Source organism: Nannospalax galili, unplaced genomic scaffold (genome assembly GCF_000622305.1).
Source record: "Nannospalax galili isolate Female #2095 unplaced genomic scaffold, S.galili_v1.0 scaffold359, whole genome shotgun sequence".
Lineage (NCBI taxonomy): Eukaryota > Metazoa > Chordata > Mammalia > Rodentia > Spalacidae > Nannospalax > Nannospalax galili.
In genome coordinates, this window is record NW_008347042.1 from 2,592,449 (window position 1) to 2,605,889 (window position 13,441).

Below are 13,441 nucleotides of genomic sequence, written 5' to 3' on the forward strand. Positions count from 1 at the left end.
TTTTCTAGTTCCTTGCCTTTACTTCTCCTTCACATCTCCTATTCATGATTCAAAGACTTTCTTTTCCTCCTTGAGATAAGAGTTATATAATTTGGGAGTCTTTTAGATAGACCCACAGAAGGGGTACTCCAATTGCCTCCAATTGCCTCACCCTACATCCCTGTTCAGCATGGAAGAAGCCAGAGTGGTCTGCATCCCAATTCCCTATTGGCAATTTGGGTAACCTGTTCAGAGGATGGTGTGGTAAGAACACGAGGTAGGAATTCACAAGGCAGTTAGGGTAAAAAGACCCCAAAGAAAAGTAGCCAGTTTATTGGCTAAAACTCACAATGTCCTTGGGCCTCTTAGCAACCCACTCCGTTTCAAAGGCCAAAAATGTCAAAATATTTGGGAGCTTTTATCTAATCCTTAAAAGATTTTAGGGTTACCTCTTCAAAGGGGGAATGTTAGAGTAGCCAAAAGCCCCATAAAAAAATAAATTAAAGAAGAAGAAAGAGTACCTGAAGTTATCAGGAAAAAAAGTGATGGGGAGATATGGGAGGAGTTAGAGGGGAGGAAGTTGGCATGGATTTGATCAAAACACCTTATATGCACATATAAAATTCTCAATCAATTATTTATTTTAAAAAATGTGTAAAAAGATGAGTTTTCAAGTCTGTACAGACTTACTAAGATCTTTTGTATTATAAAAGATACATGTGTACACAGATCTCTATGTACACTGATGTGGTTGTGTATATACACATATGCATATAATAGCAAACTTGCAAGTTATCCACATGTATAAAGTAGTTGAAAAAGAATGTTGCTCACAATAACACCCTTGGAGGTAGCACCTTTGGCCAAATAGCATCCGGTCAGCTGAACTTATTCTTGTGCAGTTTATATAGTAGATACAATACTTGATCTTTGCCACAAGGCAGAAAAGTGCTGGTTTTCTACATCAGAGAGTCTACTACATACACAGTTGCTTTTCAGATAACTATATGTTATTTGAAAATGTTTTTCCAAACAACTTTAATGACTCATAAATATTCACCAGCTTATACATGTAAATATTATGCTGAGTCATTAGCAAATTAATTTATTTATAGATACTCTGCCTACTCAAAAAAAGATCTGAATTAAATAGACACTATCCACTCTCACTGGCATAAATAAACCAAATTTCAAAATTGAAAGAATTTCTTCCCAAAACGATATGCAATTCAAATTCTATTGATGCATTCAAGTTTTATTTTATTATCTTTCTCTCTGTTCTTCAAACTATCTACATTTGTGAAAATTTAACTTTTAGCAAACACAGACACAAACATCCTTATGCTAAAGACATTAGTTCCTTGTGCTGAAATTTTTAAAAAGTTAATTTTGTGGTACATATTGTATAAATCTTTCCTAAGAGTTTAAGAGTTTTTTGGGGGTTCGGGGTGTGGGGGAACTGTTTATTTCTTTCCTTTTTAAGCATTTGAGATAGGACACCACTAATGTGCCTAGGTTGGTCTTGATCTTATTCTGTAGCCTAGGCAGCTCTTGAAATTTCTACCCTCTTACCTCAGCCTCCCAAGTAGTTGGGTTACAGTCCCACTGCTCCATGCCCAGCCTTTTCAGGGTTCTTGATAAAAATTAACAAATTGCTTTTCTGAAAGACCGCACTACCTTGTATTTACAACTGCCAACGGAGAAAGCTCTGGTGCAGATGGAACAGACATTATTTTGTTTTAGCTCTTCAAGAAGAGCCTGAAAAAAAATTGGTATTCTAAGTTTAATAAACCTGCTGATTCTTTATGTCATATTCTCTTCAAATTATTATGCCACACTCTAGGCTTACAAAAGTCCTTGGCAGAAAATTACAGACTATAGTTGTGCGTATGCTTATGTTTGTCTACATTTATGTGTGCATGCATGTACGTATTGTGGTGGTTGCAGGGCTTAAAACAGACAGTCGTGTCATTTACCTAGTGGAAAATTTTGCCTTTCCTGATCAGTGAGCCTTACGAACTACCTCATAACGAATCAACGACAAATGAAAAGGCCTAAGTGGTGGGCTGGTGGCTTCATAAACAGACTTAAAGTTTTAAAACACAAACCCTGAATCTCATTGCAGCTCACCCTGGGTAGTGAGCCTGGGATCCTTTCCCAGAGTGCTTTGGGCCAGGAGGAAGCAGTTTCTGTGGACTCTGGCCATTTTGAGCTGGCTGGAGCTGGAGTAACAAGATGGCGCCATCTGTGGAGTGACAGGGTCCCTGGCCCAGAGGCAGCAGGGCTGACAGCACTACCACACCCTAACTCACTGCACCCCCTTTCCAGTCCAGGAGAGACTGGCACCCACCAAACAAGTAGCCAAGCCTAAGCCACCAAGCCACCATCACCAACTGTGGCCTGGCCCAGCAAGCCTACCCTCGGCCGTTCTGCACCCTGTAACTCTGGGAAAGCCTCCATTTCCAGTTGCCCTCAGCAGCCCTGCTGGATTGACCAGCTCCAGAAGCTTCCATCATCTCCTTAGAGGTGTTGGGCGTTGGCACCAGCAGTCTTCGGGTCCCAGGATGGTGAACCCAAATGGCAACAAGGCCGAGTTCACGGTGAGAGGAAAATATAAACTGGTGTAGAAGATTGGGTCTGGCTCCTTCGAGGACATTTATCTGGCGATCAACATCACCAATGGTAAGGAAGTGGCAGTGAAGCTGGAATCGCAAAAGTCCAAGCATGCCCAGTTGCTGTATGAGAGCAAACTGTATAAGAACCTTCAAGGTGGGGTTGGCATCCCCCACATAAAATGGTATGGACAAGAAAAAGATTATAATGTGCTAGTCATTGATCTTCTGGGTCCCAGCCTTGAAGACCTCTTCAATTTCTGTTCAAGAAGGTTCACAATGAAAACTATACTTATGTTAGCTGACCAGATGATCAGAAGAATTGAGTATGTGCATACAAAGAATTTTATACACAGAGACCTTAAACCAGATAACTTCCTAATGGGTATTGGGCGGCACTGTAATAAGTTATTCCTTATTGATTTTGGTTTGGCTAAAACGTACAGAGACAACAGGACAAGGCAACACATACCATACAGTGCACATCTCGGTACAGAACAGACTCGCCGAGATGAGATGGAATCATTAGCTATGTTTTAATGTATTTTAATAGAACCAGTCTGCCATGGCAAGGGCTAAAGGCTGCAACAAAGAAACAAAAATATGAAAAAGATAAGTGAGAAGAAGATGTCCACTCCCATTAAAGCTTTTTGTAAGGGGTTTCCTGCAGAATTTTCTATGTATTTAAATTACTGTCGTGGGCTGCGCTTTGAGGAAGCTCCAGATTACATGTATCTAAGGCATCTGTTCTGCATCCTTTTCAGGACCCTGAACCATCAATATGACTACACATTTGATTGGACAATGTTAAAGCAGAAAGCAGTGCAGCAGGCAGCCTCTCCTGGTGGGCAGGGTCAGCAGGTCTAGACCCCTACAGGTTTCTAAGTACAAAGAAGGAAGCAGACTGGACGACCAGAGCAGCTTTTGTTTCTCCTCAAATCTAGAAAATTTAGATCATATGCACACTTGCCTGTGGTTGTGGACAACCATTTACTTGTAAAGAACTTAATTTCAGTATAAACTGACTCTGAGCAGCATTGGAGATAGTTGTAGCTGCTATAATTGTGAATATTAACTGAGATGGTGAAACGTGATGTCCACTTTTCTAATGCATTTTTTTTCAAGTGGAAAATCTAACTAAATGGTTGACACACAAATTAGTGGAGAACTTGTACATATGCCAGTTTTAAAATCTTTTGTTTTGAACTACTTTGAGATCTCATTCAGAAGAACAGCTTGAACGGTATTCAGCCACAGTTGTGATGGTTGTGGATTTTCAGCATTGTGTGCTGTTAGGGTTTTTCCATCCCTGGGGTTTGCAAGTTGTTCATGTAAATCATTCTTTAAATGGCTGTCTTCTTGTTTGCAAGACAGCTGATATGGTAGCAACCAAAGAGTCCAGTGTTTGAGCCTATGAAAGACTCCACCTGCTTACCTGTGTTAGAAATAACAGCCTCTAGGAGACAACTTAAGAAAACACAGTGACTACAAGATGCCCCTTAGGACTCTGCATTAACTCTATAATGTTCTTGGTATTTATTTTTTAAAAAGCATATTGTCATAGAAACCTCCTTAACATCTTACAACCGAACATAGCATGTTTCTTAGATAAATGTAACCACTGTAAACCTGTAAACATAAAAAAAGACAAATCCCTGATTAGACCTAACAAATCCAGAATTTCTTCTTATTCTTCTCTACTTTTGAAGTTCTATTTAATAAACATGAAACACATGCTGAACACTTGCTGTATGTCACTCTAAGCATTTAGCATATAACTAAATTAATGATTGTATCAGCTCTGTATTAGCTACCTTTCTCATTGCTGTAGCCAAATATCCAACATGAAGCAACTTAAGGGAAGAAGAGTTTCTATCAGCTTTGTTTCCAGGGGATTATTGTATCTTGTCCTAGAAGCAGGCATGAAAGACTCCCTGATCATAATGCATCCAAAGTCACGGAGCAGATGGTGAACAGAAAGTGGAGCCATGATATCAAACTTCAAGGCCCACCTCAATGACTTACTTCTAGTAAGGATAAACCAGGTATACAATAGTGGCACCAATGTTATGAGAGTAATCAACTACTTTCTGCTTGAATTTAAGGCCTACTCCAAGGGGCGGGGGGAAGAACCCACTGGTCTAATACTGCAAATCTGGCAGAGAACCCATGGTTGGGGAACCCACAGCTTCCAGGGATGAGCCTACTACTATTATTTAACTAAATGGATATAATATCCTTCCCTCTAAATTAATATCTCTCTAACTGTGAATTAGTGCAGCTCTCAGACCTTAACAGAGAGCAACTGGTCAAAGTACAGAGAAATAAGTGACTATGAACTGCTCAGCCACAAATAGGACAACTATATCATACCTCTTCTCCAAAGCTCAGGGACCATCATGGAAGGGTGGTGGCAAGATTATAAGAGCCAGAGATCAGGGAGGACCATAGCAAAACTGTCTCTTGGACATGGCAGGACTGCTGCACTTATGAACGCACAACAGCTGTAGTTGCCTGCACAAGATGAAGTCAGTCAAAATTCTAGCATAAGAACAGAAAGGAGTTCATGAGCCCCCACCCCTAACTGAGGAGCTATAGTTGATGGTTTATGGGGAAGAGAGAGTCAGTTTGCTTTAAAGGTATGTCTTCTAGTAGGTTAATTATGCTCCAAGGGATGGCTCCACACTCAGAAGTATATGGATAACAAAAATCGAAGTGGCTGGGTTTAAAAAAATGAAAGAGGACACAAAGTTGGGGGGGGGCATAGGGAAGTGGGGGTGAATCTAGGAAGTGTTCAGGGGAGGAGTTGGGGTGAATATGATGAAAACACATTAAAGAAAATTCTCAAAGAATAAAAATAACCACAAGGCCTGCCCCTAGTGGCTCACTTCCTTCAGCAAGGCTCCACCTCTTCAGTTCCACAACCTTCTGAAACAGCACCAGCAGCTGGGCACCAAGTGTTTAAACACATGAGCCTGTGGGGGACACTTTCCATCCAAACCACCACAAGCTCTATGAATTCAGCACTATTAATTCTATCACTTTCATTTGGCAAAACCAAAGACACAGCTAGGAACATGGCAGAGGAGGAATTTACATGTCTGTAGAATAAGTAAGAAAATATGCACTATTTTGCTAGCACCTATGAGACACTAGGAAAATCTTAACCATCATTGTCTATGCATGTTTTGGCCTGCTACTGTGAAAATTATGAGGTCAATAGTTATGGCTAAGAATGCCTCATACATGGCTTGGCTTTCCTTCATTTAAAAAGATAACTAATAACATTACATCATACTCATTAAAAACCAGTAATATAAAAATAAAAGATAGAAACAAAATAATAACAATAGTGGTAGGTAGAAGACAGAAGATAGTGAATATCAATGAGGTGAGGGTGATGTCCTTTCAGTATTATTTGTTGACTTAAAAGCAAGACAGAGGGTTTGACACCATGATGCAACTCTGTATGTTATCAGTTCAAAAGACTGATAATTCTTAAAGTTCTATGCCTATCAGAAAGCTTAACATCTCTAGGTCTCTTTGGTTCTGACAGGACCAGCAATGAGCCCTTGCATTCTGGATTGCTGTTGGCTAAGATGTGGCCACAGAATCCCACCAGTGTGTAAGGGCTGGAGGCAGGGAAGAGAAGTGACAAGGAGATATGCACCATATGAAGGCATTTCCCAAGATAATTAATATATGAGTTCCCACCAGTGTGTAAGGGCTGGAGGCAGGGAAGAGAAGTGACAAGGAGATATGCACCATATGAAGGCATTTCCCAAGATAATTAATATATGAGTTCCCACCAGTGTGTAAGGGCTGGAGGCAGGGAAGAGAAGTGACAAGGAGATATGCACCATATGAAGGCATTTCCCAAGATAATTAATATATGAGTATTTCTAACCCCTCTTAAATAGGGGGGAAACTATCTGAAACACGTAGGAACAAAAACAGTTTCTAGAATTAAATATAGGATGAAAAGTTCCCTTGTTTGTAAGATATTTCAAGTTTTCTTTATCAGTGGCTAGGAAATGGTTCTTAATCAAAAGCGAAAATTTCAAGGCAATAAATTGATCTGCAGAGGAATGAACTTAGAAAATAATTAGAATTCACTCTTAGAAGATAAACTGGACTCTGAAATTTAATAATGATAAATATCTCTGCTCATGAGTTTGGACATTATAAAATTTACCTTCATGTTCTCAAGACTCCTGGGTTATGGTACTGATACTGACCTCTCCTATTAAATGGCAACTTCTTCAACCTGAATGATCTCCTAATCACACAAAGTTGTATAGCTTGCAAAGGAGCCCTCAAATACAGGTGACATTGAATTAGCACATGCAACTCTATTCTGATGTGAAATAGACCGGCATCTTAGATCTTTGCACAGCTTTTTTGCTAAGCTGCTCACATTCCTTCCACACTGACAGTTTCATCTCAGCTCTTTAAGTCTGAATGTCTTCCAATCCTTCTCCCTCATAGTGAGTCCATTCTTGAAGAGGGATGAATTAACACGAACTTCTTCCTCTTACTGTGAAGTTCCTTCTTATAACAGCCCTTTGCTTCTAGATGCACTAACAGTGAGCCAGGGTGCAATTGTTACAATGCTGTCATTTGTCTAGTTTATATGTAAAAAAAAATTAACCCACTTCTCAACAATGCTTTGCTTTTTATTTCCTTCCTTCCTCCCTCCCTTCCTTCCTTCTTTCATTCTTTCTTTTTTTCAGGCAAGGTCTCATGTAGCCCAGGCTAGCCTTGAAATCTCTATGTAGCTGAGGATGGCCTTAAACTCCTCATCCTCTTGCCTCTACGTCCCAAGCACTGAGATTACAAAAACGCACTACCAGCTTCTTCAGGAATTTTAACACTCTACAGTTCTATAAACTTTGGAAGCATGTATTTCTATCACTTCTAAGGTCAGCTCACTTTTTGCAGTGATAAGATACTTACTTTGTACAGAAATGGTATGGAAAGAGATCATTTGATAGAGAACAAATGAGCAACTAGCAGTTTAGAAAAGAAAGCCTAATCTCAGAAAAGGATACCAGTGCCACCTTATGTAGCTTTTCAGTTAGTTTACATCTCTCAAATCAACACAAATGGGAATGTCTTGATACTAAACCAGCTATCTACATCAAAGCTTCTTCACCTGTGAATCGCAGCCCCATATAGGGTCATGTAACTTAATGTGGAGACAATAAATAATTTAGCAAAGGCTAAGGGTTTACGAATTTACGCCGATGTGTTCAGGGCAGCCTTGATTCTGAACACACATGCACTTTGCATTGTAGGTGCTGTCAGGCCACAAGGTGTCCAGGAATGCTGCCTGGGACATCTCAGCTCAGATTTGAGTTATGTGTTATGAATTGTAGTATTTTAACTGTACATGCAGAGGTTTCACATAATGGTTTAATTACAGAAATCAAAAGCAATATTTTCCTACCATCATTCCTAAGCCTATAAATATCGACTTAGTATATCTTTGGATTGTACTGTGTTAGACACACACGCACACACACACAACTCTCTCATTAATATGCAAGCTAGCTGTTTTCTTTATCTAATGGTAAAACTGTGTTTATAACAAGGAAATGTTTTAAAATAAATTTCTTTAAGATTTATTATCAGGAAAAAAATCTAATTTGTATTCCTGTCTCCTATACTTATATACTCAGACTTGTATAATAATTTCTTGCACCAAAAAGAAACTGCGTAGAAAATGTCTGAAAAGTCCTGATCTACATCGGTAACATGATATTAAAATAATTTAAATGCTCTGAACTTCTTTCTTGGATGTGCAGTATTTGTGAGTACACAGTGCATATGTGCAGGCACATGTGGAAGACAGAGGTTGACATCATGTGCCTTCCACTATCACTCTCCACTTTTTGAGACAGGTCTCTCATTAAATCCAGAGCTCACCAATGGTCTGGACTGGCTTGCAAGCAAGCTCTGCCTACCTGCCTGCTTTCTTCCCCCCAGTGGTAGCGTTATAGACTTATTCGACTACACCTGGCTTTCATGTGGATGCTGGTGATTGAAACTCAGGTCCTCGTGTTTGCCTACCAGGCACTTTACTAATCGAGGCGTCTCCTTAGTGTCTTGTTCTAAAACTATCTAAGCAGAAATTATATCATTCTATTAAGCATGCTAAACTAAAAGATCTTTGCAATATCAGTAGTAATTTCTATCCAATAGTAATCTTACAAATTATCTCAAAGCATATTTGTCTTCAAAACTGAGGAGAAAGAAAATTACAAAATAGAAATAATGATTTGACCATGAATGTCAACTAGTATAAAGTCTGAATTATTAATAATGTGTACCCATGATCTACCACTATGTTTTCAAATAACTTCAGACTAATGACTTGCAAATAGACCAAGGCTTACATAATTAATTTTGTATGTGGAATTAACTTAGTAATAGGTAAAACTGTTGTTAGAATGGCTGAGTACCAGAGCTTTAACACCCAACAACTTTTCCACCCCAAACTGTCACAGGAACAGGGGGAGCAGGTTGTTTCCTATTATGAATGGAACAGTAAATGTGCTTTGTATCATTGAAAACTGAAAGTTTCTGTCAGATACTGATATTTTGAAAAACAAAAATTGCATCATCAGGAAACTTGGCTGTAGCTGAAGGTCTCTGCAGAGTTATCAAGGACAATATATGATAAGAGATGAACTGAGCAAGGGATGATAATGGTCCTTATTTCTGTTTCTTCAGTGTTTTGTGATTTAAGTATGTGTGTTTTCAATGTGACAAAAAGGGAAGTATTGGCTAGATGGCTCAATGAGTAAAGGTGCTTGCTGTCAAGTCTGCCAGCCTGAGTGTGATCCCCAAGACCCACATGATGGACAGAGAACTGACTCCCATGGGTTGGCCTTTTGACTTTCACAAATGCACAGTGACATACACACACCATCTCCCCCCAACACATGTAATAAATAAAAGGTAATAGGAAAAGGAGGGAAAATTGACATTTAAATTTTATTTTATTTTTACTAATTTGCCTTGATAGAATATTCTAACTATATAATATCAGGTGATACAGCGGTAGAAAAACATTCTTACATCACTGAGTAGTATATAAGAAGGCAATCAGAAATATAATTGCCATTTAAAATAGCTTTTCTTTAAATATTTTAAGACTGTGAATTATAACATTTAAGAGTTGTGAAAAGAATCCATTGAATTCTCCATTCCTGTTCAAAGTCATTTCAGCTCTGCCTCATTTTCACTTGGTGCACTGTTAGACTCTATGAATAGAACAGCTCCATATTCTGTTGACTCCTTGTGGCATTAGCGGAATCACGTTCAAGAATCAAAGTCCCAAAGCAAAGAAGGCTGACTTCAGTACCAAATAGCTATGTTCTTCAGAACCATGACAACCTCTACTTTGGAACAGTTTCTTTCCTGTGCTTTGTAAAGTTTGTCAGCTGTGATTTGTCAGCATCATCTGCTTGGCTTGATGGGGTGAGTTTAACACTGTCAACTTGACAGGGTCTAGAATCACCCAGGAAACAAGCATCTGGGCATGCCTGGGAGGGATTATCTAGATTAGGTTAATTGGAGTGGAAAGATACACCTTAACTATAGGCTGAAAAATGCCCTGGGCAGGGATTTTAAAAAGGAGAAAGCAAACTGAGCCCAAGAACTCATTGTTTTCTGTTTCCTGACTTCAGTGCACAGTAATCAGCTGTCTCAAGCTCCTGCCCTAAGGACTTCCTTACCATGATGTACTGTCCCAAATGAATCCTTTTCACCCTAAATGGCTATTGTCATGGTGTTTTATCATATCAGGAAAAGTAACTAATATGATAGGTAAGGCAACACTGGAGGGATAGATAGTTGATCTTGATTGCCAGTTTGACTGGACTGAGAAGCACCTGGCATATTAGTAAAGCACACTTCTGGGTATGTCTGTGAAATGCCTGGACATTTCCTGAAAACGTTGACTAAAGGATTTAATGTTTGCCCTATATCTTGGCAGCATTATCCAATCAGCTTAGGCCTACAGAAAATGGGAGTGGATGAAGGAGAAACCTCCCTAGCACAAGCACAATGCTCTCTGCTTTCCAGCAGCAGTGAGGTGAGCAGCTCTCCTCCACTTTACCTTCTCTTCCATGATTCTTACCCTCGGCCCAGGCCCACAGCAATGGACTGATCTGTGATGATGCTCTGGCTCACCACAGACCCACAGAAATAGACTGGCACCTCTGGAAACATGAACTAAAAATAAATATTTTCTCCCTTAAATTGCTTCTTTCAGGTATTTACAACAGTGATGAAAACCAGCATTATAATGATTATAGTACTGCTGCCTGCCCATCCATCATGAGAGTTCCAGCTAAAAGTAGGGACATGAAAGCCCACAGAAGATAGAAGGAAGTGGAGAGGAAAGTTAAAATGGGCTTAGAGGGAAAAGGTCCTTCCATGGCCATAGCATCTTCTCAGCTTCCTGTGACAGGCTATGGGATACAGCATTGGCTATCCCAGAGAAAAGAACAGAGAGGGACAAGCTGGAGACCAGGCAGCACAGCTTCTGCTCACTTCCTAAGTTTATGCATCCAATCTGAGGCCCTTATCCTTGGGACAGAATGCCAGAAGATCAACCATTACCAGTCACATTAGATACTTGTGCCTCAGTTCCTTAATTTTATAACAGCAATAATTTCCCTGTCCATGAAGGATCAAATGAGAAAATGTGGGTGGAAAGGACTTTAGAATGAGAATTATTACGGATTACTCATAAAACCTATTATTACTTTTTTCCAAATGCATCACCCAGACTACTCCATGGAACCAAGAAGCCAACTAAATTATTGTGTTCAGTGAAAAAGCTAAGGGGACAATTGGTAGCAATAGTAGTTCCTGAACAGGAATTCCATGGAATTCTTGTATTCATACCTGACTAGTCAGCTTAGTGACCACCTCTACAGTCCTATCTAGGAGACTGGTAGAAGACTAGATATGATAACTGCAAAGTCTTAGCCAAGACATGAAGGATGATCAGAGTCCTTCAGGCTAAAGGAGGGTAGGAAACGGTTCTGGGAAATAGATTGGTGAGGGTTGAAGGCCTGACAATGCATTCAGCTCTGGAGGCTGAAGCATTAGGAAGGGGAAGCCAACCAGGAAAAAATATTCTTGAAGTGGAGATTGTTACTGAGCCCCTGCTCTTCCTGCATTCTTGGGCAAGAGAAGAATCTGGTAGCTTGAAGGCAGTAGAGGAAGGAAGAGGCAAATATATGAACCGTAGTGTAGTGTTTAATGTGATGACTAATCTTGAATGTTGAGAAGAAACTCTTCAGAAAATAACACACAATGAATAAAACACGTTAACCACAGAGGTGACTGATATCCTATGAACAGAGAATTAAGTTTTAGCACCATATGAATCAAGTCCCAAAGACTTATACCCAAGTGTGGCTATGCTATTGTGTAGGATGGATGCAGACTGTTAATGTGTGAGGACAGATGGATCCATTAATTAGATAAAGGGGAATTTGAACAGCAAGAGGTGAAAGGGTGACTCTGAGATTATTCTTGACAACCTGATGCTTGTTTCAGTGTGGTTCTATCTGAAAATAAAAACAACTTTCTGTGTGTCAAAGGAAACTGGTTCACAAGGGAAAACCAAACATAAGAGGTTGTATAGCCCCAGTAGGAAGTTCTTCCTCCCAGTAGAGCATGAGAGCCCAGAGATTGGCATGTGGGATCTGGATCAAAACAAAAATGCATACCACTCTAGAGAACAAATGTCTCCCACTCTCTTTTCCCCTAGCATTGTACTGCAGCTTCCCATAGCAAGCCTTCCAGACGCCAGCATGTGATACAGAGGACAGTGGGGACACATCTGAGTGTGACCTGGGAAATGATAGCGACCAAGACCAGCTAGTCCTGTTATCAACTTAGCCTTTGCATTGAACTTATGCACTCTGAACAACCCTTAACCACCATTAGCTTAGCGAATGGAAGCCATGAGCCAGTGTATTGTGTCTTCCATTTCTCTTGATAGCTAAATTTCTAGCTGTAAATAACAAAGTGGAGCTCTTTTTGTCTTAAATGTAGTGCCCTCTGGGTTTTGTTAGGGTGACTCAATCTTTTTAAGTGAAATAATGATCTTGGCTACAGAAAATGAACCTAGACCAAAGTCTCCCAGTGAAAGGAGGCACAGACTCCAGAGCAAGGGTGGGCAGGCATTGCCTTAAGAGTCAAAATGTAAATATTTAAGGTTTGTGGCCATGTTATTTATACAACTATTCAACCACACACTATAATGTGGAAGTATCTGTGGAGAAAAATGACTAACAGATGACTCTGGTCATATTCAATGAACCCAATTATATAACAGCAACAACAAAAACAATGATAACAACAGCCAAACAACAGACTAGATTTGATCTTCAGCCAACATTGTCTTTTCTGATTCCTGGTCAAGTTCAAGGTCAGCCACCTAGGTAAAAGAACTGCTAAGCTAGCCTCCCAAATCTCAAATGAAACTCTTAAGGGAAGAAGTTAACAGTCATGAAAAAGTCTCCTGGTTTCCACTCTGACATACTCACTAAGCGTCTTTCTGATTATATGGGAGAGAAGAAGCAAAGCCCAGTGATGGAATTCATGGAGTTGCTACCTTTATGCTGAGATGAGATGTAAAAAAATGAAATAGTATAACTACCTGGATCAACTTGGTAATGAATGATCACAGCAGTTTTATCATCACCTCATACTGGAATCAACCCAGATGTCCTGCAGGAGTGAATGTGTGCACACACTGTGCCCATAGAGAAATACTGACCAGGAGTGAGCTACTGACGCATACACTACAACACACATAAATC

General features: G+C 39.8%; 1 protein-coding gene and 1 pseudogene across 2 annotated transcripts in view; one reads left to right on the plus strand and one right to left on the minus strand.

Moving 5' to 3' along the window:
• Positions 1 to 13,441, minus strand: part of Rnf150 (ring finger protein 150) — a 263,628-nt gene that overhangs the window by 199,566 nt on the left and 50,621 nt on the right. The window lies entirely within an intron of this gene.
• Positions 2,544 to 3,476, plus strand: LOC103742380 (annotated as a pseudogene).